Raw genomic sequence first — 13,077 nt, 5'->3', positions numbered from 1 at the left:
GCAAACTTTGTGAAAATTAATATTTGTGTCATTCTCAAAACTTTTGGCCACGACTGTATATTACCAATGAAGGCAAAGAGCTTTGAGGGTTCTATCCCTACCTCAGATGGTAATGGTGATTTTAGAAAAAAACAGCTAACGAAAGCTAACCCAGTCACATCAAACTCTGAAATGACAGCTATTGTTCCCTTTTAATTTGTTTAGGCTGTTTTGCATTGATGTTTATATCCACATTAACAATGCTGCTGCATGATTTCACTTGGTCAGAAAGATGGCTAGCTGATGTTCAACACATTAGCGCTCTATGGCATGAGGAAGATCTAATTCATATTTTGCAACAAACCTCTGCTTTTGCAAACTAAATGCTAGCTAGAAGCAAGAGGAAATGTGTTTAAACAAATAATGCACTCTTAGCAACAGTAACCCAGAACTATCAGAGGCAGAGGATCTCTTTTGTTTGCTGCTGACAACAACTGCATGTAAGTTGTTCTTCTACATCACAATAAGTATATGTCTGCATAACATTTTGTCTTCATTTTGGCAGATTAACTCAAGCGTATTTCGGATGATTAACTCGTGTTTTAGCTCCTTTTTCTTCGTCTCTAGAACCAATCAGGAAACAACCCATACTGTACTGGCAGTAGGTACAGTGCCTTCAGAAAGAATGAATACCCCTTGACTTATTTCATATATTGTTGTGTTTCAGTCTGACTTCAAAGTGGATGAAATTTATTTATTTTTCTCACCCATCTACAGACAATACCCCATAAGACAATGTGAAAACATGCTTTTAGAAATGTTTGCACATTTATTGAAAATGAAATACAAGATCTAATTTACATAAGTATTCACACGACTGAGTCAATACATGTTAGAAACCATTGGCAGCGGTTACAGCAGTGAGTCTTTCTGGGTAAGTCTCGAAGAGCTTTGCACACCTGGATTGTACAATATTTTCCCATTATTATTTTCAAAATTCTTCAAGCTCTGTCAAATTGGTTGTTGATCATTGCTAGACAACCATTTTCAAGTCTTGCCATAGATTTTCAAAACTGTAACTCGGCCACATTCAATGTTGTCTTGGTAAGCTACCCAATGTATATTTGGCCTTGTATTTTAGGTTATTGTCCTGTTGAAAGATGCATTTGTTAAAACATTTTTAAATGTAACCTTTATTGTCACGACTTCTACCGAAGTTGTTGCCTCTCCTTGTTCGGACGGTGCTCGGCAGTCGACGTCACCGGTCTTCTAGCCATCATTGATCCATTTTTCATGTTCCATTGGTTTTGTCTTGTCTTCCCACGCACCTGTTTTCAATCCCATTCATTACCTGTTGTGTATTTAACCCTCTGTTTCCCCTCATGTCACAGTTTTCTTTCGATGAAGGAGAGGCAGACCGAAACGCGGCGTGGTTTGTGTTCATCTTGATATTTAATTAAAGAAAATACTGAATACAAAACCAAATAACGGCCGTGAAGCTAACTGACAACTGTGACGACACAAGCAATCAACATAGACAATCACCCACAAAACCCAACACAAAACAGGCTACCTAAATATGTCTCCCAATCAGAGACAATGACTAACACCTGCCTCTGATTGAGAACCATATCAGGCCCAAACACAGAAACAGACAAACAAGACAACCAACATAGAATGCCCACTCAGATCACACCCTGACCAAACAAAACATAGAACATACAAAGCGAACTATGGTCAGGGTGTGACACCTCATGTCTTTGTCAGAGATTGTTTATTGTCAGTGTTGTGTTTATTGTATACGTGCGTGACCGGTCCTCGTACCCATGTTTCTTTATATTCTATTCTTATTAGTGTTATGGAGCATGTTATGTGGCCAGTCATTAAAAGACTCCACTTTACTCTCCTGCACCTGACTTCCCTGCCACCTATACACACAACTCTGACATTTATTTAACTAGGCAAGTCAGTTAAGAACACATTCTTATGACGGCCAAACTCTAACACAGACGACGCTGAGCCAATTGTGTGCCGCCCTACGGGACTCCCAATCACGGCCGGTTGTGATACAGCCTGGAATCGAACCGGGGTCTGTAGGGATGCCTCTAGCACTGAGATGCAGTGCCTTAGACTGCTGCGCCACTCGGGAGTCTCTCAGTGTCTGTTGGAAGGCAGACTGAACCAGGTTTTCCTCTAGGATTTTTTCTAGTTATCCTGAAACTCCCCAGTCCTTAACGATTACAAGCCATTGCATGATACATCCACCACTACCTTGAAAATATGGATGGTGGTACTTAGTAATGTGTTGTATTGGATTTTCCCCAAACATAACACTTTGTATTTAGGACAAAAAGTGAATTGCCTTTGACAATTTTTTGCAGTATTACTATAGTGCTTTGTTGCAAACAGGATGCATGTTTTGGAATATATTTATTCTGCACAGGCCTCTATTTATTCTGCACAGGCCTTTTCACTCTGTCAATTAGGTTAGTATTGTGGAGTAACTAGTGTTGATTCATTCTGTTTTCTCCTATCACAGCCAATAAACTCTGTAAATTGTTTTAAAGTCACCATTGGCCTCATGGTGAAATCCCTGAGGGGTTTCCTTCCTCTCCTGCAACTGAGTTAGGAAGGACACCTGTATCTTTGGGTGTATTGATACACCAAGTTTAATGAATAACTTCACCATGATCAAAGGGATATTCCATTTCTGCTTTTTTTACCCTCTACCAATAAGTACCCTTCTTTGTAAGTAATTGGAAAACCTCCCTGGTCTTTGTGGATGAATCTGTGTTTGAAATGCACTGCTCGACTGAAGAACCTTACAATTGTATGTGTGTGGGGTACAGAGATTAGGTAGTTATTTAAATCATGATAAACACTATTGCACACAGTCAATGCAACTTATTATGTGACTTGTTGTTAAAATGTTTTATTCCTGAACTTATTTAGGCTTACAATAACAAAGGGGTTGAATACTTATTGACTTAAGACATTTCAGATTTTCATTAAAAAAAAACATCATTCCACTTTGACATTATGGGGTATTGTTTATAGGCCAGTGACATAAAAACTAAATTGAATCCATTTTAAATTCAGACTGTAACACAACCAAATGTGGAAAAAGTTAAGGGGAATGTGAATACTTTCTGAAGGCACTGTATATATATATAAGAGCATAAGTGTGGAGGACTAAATGTTTTGAATATTAAGGCACATACAGAAACTCTAAATCCAAACTGGTTTTCCAGAAGGCTACTAAGAGAGGCACATCATATGTTTAAGATGGGTCTCTTTGCCCTTTTGCAGATTAAAACCGCACATTTCTGGTGGATTGACAGTGTAATCCTATTTAAAGTGTCTTCCTTTTTAAATAAAAGCCATACAGAGTTGGCTGCAATTTAAATGTCATCCTCCAGAAAAGGTAGATCAAATATTACAGCAAAACTTCAAGATTGCTTCGATCACGTGGATTGGGATATGTTCCGGATAGCGTCGAACAACATTGATGTATACGCTGAGTCGGTGAGCGAGTTTATTAGCAAGTGTATCGGTGATGTTGTACCCACGGCGACAATTAAAACCTTCCCCTAACCAGAAACCGTGGATTGATGGCAGCATTTGCGCAGAACTGAAAGCTCGAACTACTGCTTTTAATCAGGGTAAGGCAACCGAAAACATGACCGAATACAAACAGTGTAACTATTCCCTCCGCAAGGCAATCAAACAATCTAAACGTCAGTATAGAGACAAAGTAGAGTCGCAATTCAACAACTCAGACATGACAGATGTGGCAGGGTCTACAGTTAATCACGGACTACAACAAAAAAAAACAGCCCCGTCGCGGACCCGATGTCTTGCTCCCAGACAAACTAAGCAACTTCTTTGCTCACTTTGAGGACAATACAGTGCCACCGACACGGCCCGCTACCAAAACCTGCGGACTCTCCTTCACCGCAGCCAACGTGAGTAAAACATTTCAACGTGTTAACTTTCGCAAGGCTACTAGCCCAGACAGCATCCCTAGCCGTGTCCTCGGAGCATGCGCAGACCAGCTGGCTGGTGTGTTTACGGACATATTCAATCAATCCCTATCATAGTATGCTGTTCCCACATGCTTCAAGAGGGCCACCATTGTTCCTGTTCCCAAGAAAGCTACGGTAACTGAGCTAAATGACTATCACCCCGTAGCACTCACTTCCGTCATCATGAAGTGCTTTGAGAGACTAGTCAAGGATCATATCACCTCCACCCTACCTGACACCCTAGACCCACTCCAATTTGCTCACCGCCCCAATAGGTCCACAGACGACGCAATCACAATCCCACTGCACACTGCCCTAACCCATCTGGACAAGAGGAATACCTATGTAAGAATGCTGTTCATCGACTACAGCTCAGCATTTAACACCACAGTACCCTCCAAACTCGTCATTAGACCCCGCCCTGTGCAACTGGGTCCTGGACTTTCTGACGAGCCACCCCCAGATGGTGAGGGTAGGAAACAACATCTCCACCCCGCTGATCCTCAACACTAGGGCCCCATAATGGTGCGTTCTCAGCCCTCTCCTGTACTCCCTGTTCACCCATGACTGTGTGGCCATGCACGCCTCCAACTCAATCATCAAGTTTGCAGACGACACTACAGTGGTAGGCTTGATTACCAACAACGACGAGACGGCCTACAGGGAGGAGGTGAGGGCCCTCTGAGTGTGGTGTCAGGAAAATAACCTCACACTCAACGTCAACAAACAAAGGAGATGATCGTGGACATCAAGAAACAGCAGATGGAGCACCCCCTATCCCAACAGCAGAGGGAGCACCCCCCTACCCCCCTATCCTGTCCCATCGACGGGACAGTAGTGGTAAAGATGGAAAGTTAAGTTCCTCGGCATACACATCACGGACAAACTGAAGAAGAAGAAGGCGCAACAGCGCTCTTCATCCTCAGGAGGCTCAGGAGGCCAAAAACACAAACTTTTAGAGATGCACAATCCAGAGCATCCTGTCGGGCTGTATCACCGCCTGGTACGGCAAACTGCTCCACCCGCAACCGCAAGGCTCCCCAGTGTAAAGGGTGCGTGTTGGTGGCAGGGAAGTCAGGCGCAGGAGAACGAACTTAGTAAAAACGGAGTTGTTTAATAAATGCTGATAAAACTCCAAAAACCAAAATGTACAAAATAACAAAAGTGGACACAAAACCTGTCGCACACCAACATAATACATGCACATCACATACAATCAAACAATCTCCGACAAGGACATGAGGGGAAACAGAGGGTTAAATACACAACATGTAATTGATGGGATTGGAACTAGGTGTGAAGGAAGACAAGACAAAACCAATGGAAAATTAAAAATGGATCAGTGATGGCTAGAAGGCCGGTGACGTCGACTGCCGAACACCACCCAAACAAGGAGAGGGACCGACTTCGGCGGAAGTAGTGACACCCAGAGGGTAGTGAGGTCTGCACAACGCATCACTGGGGACAAACTACCTGCTCTCCAGGACACCTGCACCACCCGATGTAACAGGAAGGCCAAAAAGATCATCAAGGACAACAATCAACGGAGCCACTGCCTGTTCACCCCGCTATCATCCAGAAGGCGAGGTCAGTACAGGTGCATCAAAGCTGGGACCGAGAGACTGAAAAACAGCTTCAATCTCAAGACCTTCAGACTGTTAAACAGCCATCAGTAACATTGAGTGGCTGCTGCCAACATACTGGCTCAAATCTCTAGCCACTTTAATAATTAAAAATGGGATGTAATAAATGTATCACTAGTCACTTTAAACAATGCCACTTTATATAATGTTTACATAACCTACATCCCATCTCATATGTATATACTGTACTCTATACCATCTACTGCATCTATGCTGTTCGGCCATCGCTCATCCATATATTTATATGTACATATTCTTATTCATTCCTTTACACTTGTGTGTATAAGATAGTTGTTGTGAAATTGTTAAGATTACTTGTTAGATATTACTGCATGGTCAGAACTAGAAGCACAAGCATTTTGCTACACTCGCATTAACATCTGCTAACCATGTGTATGTGACAAATAACATTTGATTTGATTTGTAATTTTGAAAAGATTTGTAAAATTGTCACACAAGCAACTAACAACAGAGTTTGGAGGTGTATGCTCAATACAAAATGTTAACCAACTGCAGCTCTGCCACAACATTGGAAGAGGCAATTACTTAAGGAAGAAATGTAAGAATTAGTGTCTGCCACTAATTTAAAACCATAAATGGCTTAAAATGATTAGTATAAATAAAAATTATGTTTCACTTATAGTCAAAAGATTTGACAGCTATGCCGCATAGAATTCCAGTCAGTTGGGAACAGGTCTTTGATGTCCTAATACCTTGGCATTGGGTCTATGAACTAACATATAAAACAACAATTAACACATCAATCTGTTCATTTCAATTTAAGTTATTATATAAAACACTTGCTACAAAAAGAATGTTCAATATATAGGGCATTGAACAGTCAGCCCTGTGCAGACTGCCACAAGCAAACAGAATCAATAGAATATATTTTCTGGTACTGTCCATCTGTGGCTCACTTTTGGAGTAAGGTCCAGGAATGGTTGTTATGTCATAATATCAGAGTTCAGATGGATCTGCAAACTGTATTGTTCGGGGATCTGAAAAAACACAATCAATGGGAAATATCATTATACTTTTGGGTAAAATGGAGGGATGTATTGCAAAAGAAAATAACAAAATGGTATTATACTGGGAAAGATAGGTTCATCTGTGGACATCGGAGGGTTGGAATTAAGATAAGAATGGATGGTGGATTGTCCACTGTGGGTGGAAATCTAGCACTTGCAGAAAGAGGAAATTAGGAATATATGCATAATTAGTTAACTACATGTACTGTATACAGTATATGAGTGAAAATCACTGTAAGTAGCAGTAGAGGATGTATTGTTTGCTTACTCCAATCAAAGGAGGGGTGGTAGTGATGGGGGGGGGGGGGGGAATAAACAAATAAGGGGTATTACAAATGATGCAAACAATTCACTTGATAAGACCCTAAATCTATCTGGAATATTAAATCTTCAAACTTATGTCAAACTCTATAAAGGTTGTATAAAAGGTGACATAACGTGCATAGTGTGCATTGGTAAATGTGACAATCTAATATTGTATTACATACTCCATTTAACATCAAGGGATCCAAAACTTGTAAAATGTGTCACTTAAAACCAATGCTTTGATAAACCTGCTATGTTACATAGATATTTGCTTTGTCAATGTGCTTCTGCTTGGACAATTTCCTTCTCAAACAATATATCATAACATGTGCCTTTGCACCTTTCACTTGCAAAATTATGCAAATGTATTTACATGAAAACTGACAACCTTGCAGGATCTTCCTCTCCATCCGAACAAACTTAGCTGCTGTTGTGTTCACACACAGTGGCGGCATGTTATAAGTATGTCACCATCATGTGCACTACTAACAGTTAGAACTTATTGGATGACATTGTTGTGACTGTCATTTTGGTGCTTGAAAAATGTATGGCTTTTTGAAAACACCACATTAATAACCGACTGCACAATACCATGACTCTTTTGACGTAAGAGAAACTTCAATTGAAAAGACAGAGTTCTTAATATTTTGTTGAGCAACATATTGATCAAACACGTATTCTAAAAATGTCTCTGTTGTATTTAAAAAGCAAGAAAAAGTGAATACTCTCTGTTCAAAGTTCTTGACAATGAATGCTCTGAGCTCTGTGATGTTATTCATGCTGATGTCACTGTGGACCCAAACAACAAGCGTCATGAGCGGAATCAGTATTTCTCTCAGGTATGAAACAGAACACTGCCCTGATTCCCATGATGCTCAGAGCATGACGTGTACCCCTGTGTCTCTTTCAAAGCTGGTATTGCCGATTGTCACGATCGTTTGTAGAATTAACAGACCAAGAAACTCACCAAAACAATGCCCGAACAAATGAAACGTGAAGTCAAATGCAGTGCTCACAGGCAACTACACACAAACAACAAGATCCCACAAAAACCCAGTGGGAAAAGGCTGCCTAAATATGATCCCCAATCAGAGACAGCGATAGACAGCTACCATTGATTGGGAACCATACCAGGCCAACATAGAAATAGAAAAACTAGAGTACCCACCCTAGTCACACCTCGACCTAACCAAATTAGAGAATAAAAGGCTCTCTAAGGTGGACAGCACCTTCTGTAGGTCTGCATGCCTCTGGGGAGCTCGCACTGGTCACCTCTGTGGCAGAGGCTCTGCCACAAGTTACAGAGGATTGCCTGCCCAACCACAAAGAAGAGCAACACTTGGAGGAGGGAGCAGTGGACAAGTAACAAAGTACCTTGCCCGCCACCCTTTTGGTGAAAATAGAGTCCTATTTAGCACAGCGACTCTTAAACCATTGAGAGAGAAGTGTCTACTCTACTGGCTGGATTGTTCACACACTTTCACATTCCCCCTTGTTGGAGGCAGGAGTCAAGCAGAAATCCTGTTTGGCGCAGCAGTCTAAGGTATGGCATCGCAGTGCTAGAGGCATCACTACAGACCCGGGTTTGATCCCGGGCAGTATCACAACCAGACGTGATCGGGAGTCCCACAGGGCAGCACACAATTGGCCCAGCGTCGTCCGGGTTAGAGGAGGGTTTGGCCGGGGTAGGCCGTCATTGTAAATAAGAATGTGCTCTTAGAAACTGTTTGTTACACTTTATTTTAGGCCTACAGTATTATTCAAATCAAATCAAATCAAATTTATTTATATAGCCCTTCGTACATCAGCTGATATCTCAAAGTGCTGTACAGAAACCCAGCCTAAAACCCCAAACAGCAAGCAATGCAGGTGTAGAAGCACGGTGGCTAGGAAAAACTCCCTAGAAAGGCCAAAACCTAGGAAGAAACCTAGAGAGGAACCAGGCTATGTGGGGTGGCCAGTCCTCTTCTGGCTGTGCCGGGTGGAGATTATAACAAAACATGGTCAAGATGTTCAAATGTTCATAAATGACCAGCATGGTCGAATAATAATAAGGCAGAATAGTTGAAACTGGAGCAGCAGCACAGTCAGGTGGACTGGGGACAGCAAGGAGTCATCATGTCAGGTATTCCTGGGGCATGGTCCTATGGCTCAGGTCCTCCGAGAGAGAGAAAGAAAGAGAGAATTAGAGAGAGCATATGTGGGATGGCCAGTCCTCTTCTGGCTGTGCCGGGTGGAGATTATAACAGAACATGGCCAAGATGTTCAAATGTTCATAAATGACCAGCATGGTCGAATAATAATAAGGCAGAACAGTTGAAACTGGAGCAGCAGCACAGCCAGGTGGACTGGGGACAGCAAGGAGTCATCATGTCAGGTAGTCCTGGGGCATGGTCCTAGGGCTCAGGTCCTCCGAGAGAGAGAAAGAGAGAAGGAGAGAATTAGAGAACGCACACTTAGATTCACACAGGACACCGAATAGGACAGGAGAAGTACTCCAGATATAACAAACTGACCCTAGCCCCCCGACACATAAACTACTGCAGCATAAATACTGGAGGCTGAGACAGGAGGGGTCAGGAGACACTGTGGCCCCATCTGAGGACACCCCCGGACAGGGCCAAACAGGAAGGATATAACCCCACCCACTTTGCCAAAGCACAGCCCCCACAACACTAGAGGGATATCTTCAACCACCAACTTACCATCCTGAGACAAGGCTGAGTATAGCCCACAAAGACCTCCGCCACGGCACAACCCAAGGGGGGGGGGCACCAACCCAGACAGGATGACCACATCAGTGACTCAACCCACTCAGGTGACGCACCCCCTCCAGGGACGGCATGAGAGAGCCCCAGTAAAGCCAGTGACTCAGCCCCTGTAATAGGGTTAGAGGCAGAGAATCCCAGTGGAAAGAGGGGAACCGGCCAGGCAGAGACAGCAAGGGCGGTTCGTTGCTCCAGAGCCTTTCCGTTCACCCTCCCACTCCTGGGCCAGACTACACTCAATCATATGACCCACTGAAGAGATGAGTCTTCAGTAGAGACTTAAAGGTTGAGACCGAGTTTGCGTCTCTGACATGGGTAGGCAGACCGTTCCATAAAAATGGAGCTCTATAGGAGAAAGCCCTGCCTCCAGCTGTTTGCTTAAAAATTCTAGGGACAATTAGGAGGCCTGCGTCTTGTGACCGTAGCGTACGTGTAGGTATGTACGGCAGGACCAAATCAGAGAGATAGGTAGGAGCAAGCCCATGTAATGCTTTGTAGGTTAGCAGTAAAACCTTGAAATCAGCCCTTGCTTTGACAGGAAGCCAGTGTAGAGAGGCTAGCACTGGAGTAATATGATCAAATTTTTTGGTTCTAGTCAGGATTCTAGCAGCCGTATTTAGCACTAACTGAAGTTTATTTAGTGCTTTATCCGGGTAGCCGGAAAGTAGAGCATTGCAGTAGTCTAACCTGGAAGTGACAAAAGCATGGATTAATTTTTCTGCATCATTTTTGGACAGAAAGTTTCTGATTTTTGCAATGTTACGTAGATGGAAAAAAGCTGTCCTTGAAATGGTCTTGATATGTTCTTCAAAAGAGAGATCAGGGTCCAGAGTAACGCCGAGGTCCTTCACAGTATTATTTGAGAACACCTGTACAACCATTAATATTAATTGTCAGATTCAACAGAAGATCTCTTTGTTTCTTGGGACCTAGAACAAGCATCTCTGTTTTGTCCGAGTTTAAAAGTAGAAAGTTTGCAGCCATCCACTTCCTTATGTCTGAAACACATTCTTCTAGCAAGGGCAATTTTTGGGCTTCACCATGTTTAATTGAAATGTACAGCTGTGTGTCATCCGCATAGCAGTGAAAGTTAACATTACGTTTTCGAATGACATCCCCAAGAGGTAAAATATATAGTGAAAACAATAGTGGTCCTAAAACGGAACCTTGAGGAACACCGAAATTTACAGTTGATTTGTCAGAGGACAAACCATTCACAGAGACAAACTGATATCTTTCCGACAGATAAGATCTAAACCAGGCCAGAACTTGTCCGTGTAGACCAATTTGGGTTTCCAATCTCTCCAAAAGAATGTGGTGATCGATGGTATCAAAAGCAGCACTAAGGTCTAGGAGCACGAGGACAGATGCAGAGCCTCGGTCCGATGCCATTAAAATGTCATTTACCACCTTCACAAGTGCCGTCTCAGTGCTATGATGGGGTCTAAAACCAGACTGAAGCATTTCGTATACATTGTTTGTCTTCAGGAAGGCAGTGAGTTGTTGCGCAACAGCCTTTTCAAAAATGTTTGAGAGGAATGGAAGATTCGATATAGGCCGATAGTTTTTTATATTTTCTGGGTCAAGGTTTGGCTTTTTCAAGAGAGGCTTTATTACTGCCACTTTTAGTGAGTTTGGTACACATCCGGTGGATAGAGAGACGTTTATTATGTTCAACATAGGAGGGCCAAGCACAGGAAGCAGCTCTTTCAGTAGTTTAGTTGGAATAGGGTCCAGTATGCAGCTTGAAGGTTTAGAGGCCATGATTATTTTCATCATTGTGTCAAGAGATATAGTACTAAAACACTTGAGCGTCTCTCTTGATCCTAGGTCCTGGCAGAGTTGTGCAGACTCAGGACAACTGAGCTTTGAAGGAATACGCAGATTTAAGGAGGAGTCCGTAATTTGCTTTCTAATAATCATAATCTTTTCCTCAAAGAAGTTCATGAATTTATCACTGCTAAAGTGAAAGTCATCCTCTCTTGGGGAATGCTGCTTTTTAGTTAGCTTTGCGACAGTATCAAAAAGGAATTTCGGATTGTTCTTATTTTCCTCAATTAAGTTAGAAAAATAGGATGATCGAGCAGCAGTAAGGGCTCTTCGGTACTGCACAGTACTGTCTTTCCAAGCTAGTCGGAAGACTTCCAGTTTGGTGTGGCGCCATTTCCGTTCCAATTTTCTGGAAGCTTGCTTCAGAGCTCGGGTATTTTCTGTGTACCAGGGAGCTAGTTTCTTATGAGAAATGTTTTTAGTTTTTAGGGGTGCAACTGCATCTAGGGTATTGCGCAAGGTTAAGTTGAGTTCCTCAGTTAGGTGGTTAACTGATTTTTGTCCTCTGGCGTCCTTGGGTAGACAGAGGGAATCTGGAAGGACATCAAGGAATCTTTGTGTTGTCTGTGAATTTATAGCACGACTTTTGATGATCCTTGGTTGGGGTCTGAGCAGATTATTTGTTGCAATTGCAAACGTAATAAAATGGTGGTCCGATAGTCCAGGATTATGAGGAAAAACATTAAGATCCACAACATTTATTCCATGGGACAAAACTAGGTCCAGTGTATGACTGTGACAGTGAGTGGGTCCAGAGACATGTTGGACAAAACCCACTGAGTCGATGATGGCTCCGAAAGCCTTTTGGAGTGGGTCTGTGGACTTTTCCATGTGAATATTAAAGTCACCAAAGATTAGAATATTATCCGCTATGACTACAAGGTCCGATAGGAATTCAGGGAACTCAGTGAGGAACGCTGTATATGGCCCAGGAGGCCTGTAAACAGTAGCTATAAAAAGTGATTGAGTAGGCTGCATAGATTTCATGACTAGAAGCTCAAAAGACGAAAACGTCATTTTTTTTTTTGTAAATTGAAATTTGCTATCGTAAATGTTAGCAACACCTCCGCCTTTGCGGGATGCACGGGGGATATGGTCACTAGTGTAGCCAGGAGGTGAGGCCTCATTTAACACAGTAAATTCATCAGGCTTAAGCCATGTTTCAGTCAGGCCAATCACATCAAGATTATGATCAGTGATTAGTTCATTGACTATAATTGCCTTTGAAGTAAGGGATCTAACATTAAGTAGCCCTATTTTGAGATGTGAGGTATCATGATCTCTTTCAATAATGACAGGAATGGAGGTGGTCTTTATCCTTTATTGGTAGAAATCATATGGTAAAATGTAAATAACCTGACAATTAGGCCTATCTAATAATAACAACTACATTTCAGTCAGTTGGAATTCATTAAAATAATAATGGTAAGCCTACCATTATATCAGATATTGACCAATTACTACCAAAGGACTAACCTGAGATGGTACCACACTCAAA

The sequence above is a fragment of the Oncorhynchus clarkii genome, chromosome 26 (assembly GCF_045791955.1).
Source record: "Oncorhynchus clarkii lewisi isolate Uvic-CL-2024 chromosome 26, UVic_Ocla_1.0, whole genome shotgun sequence".
In the NCBI taxonomy this organism is placed as follows: Eukaryota; Metazoa; Chordata; class Actinopteri; order Salmoniformes; family Salmonidae; genus Oncorhynchus; species Oncorhynchus clarkii.
This window is presented reverse-complemented; position numbering follows the sequence as displayed.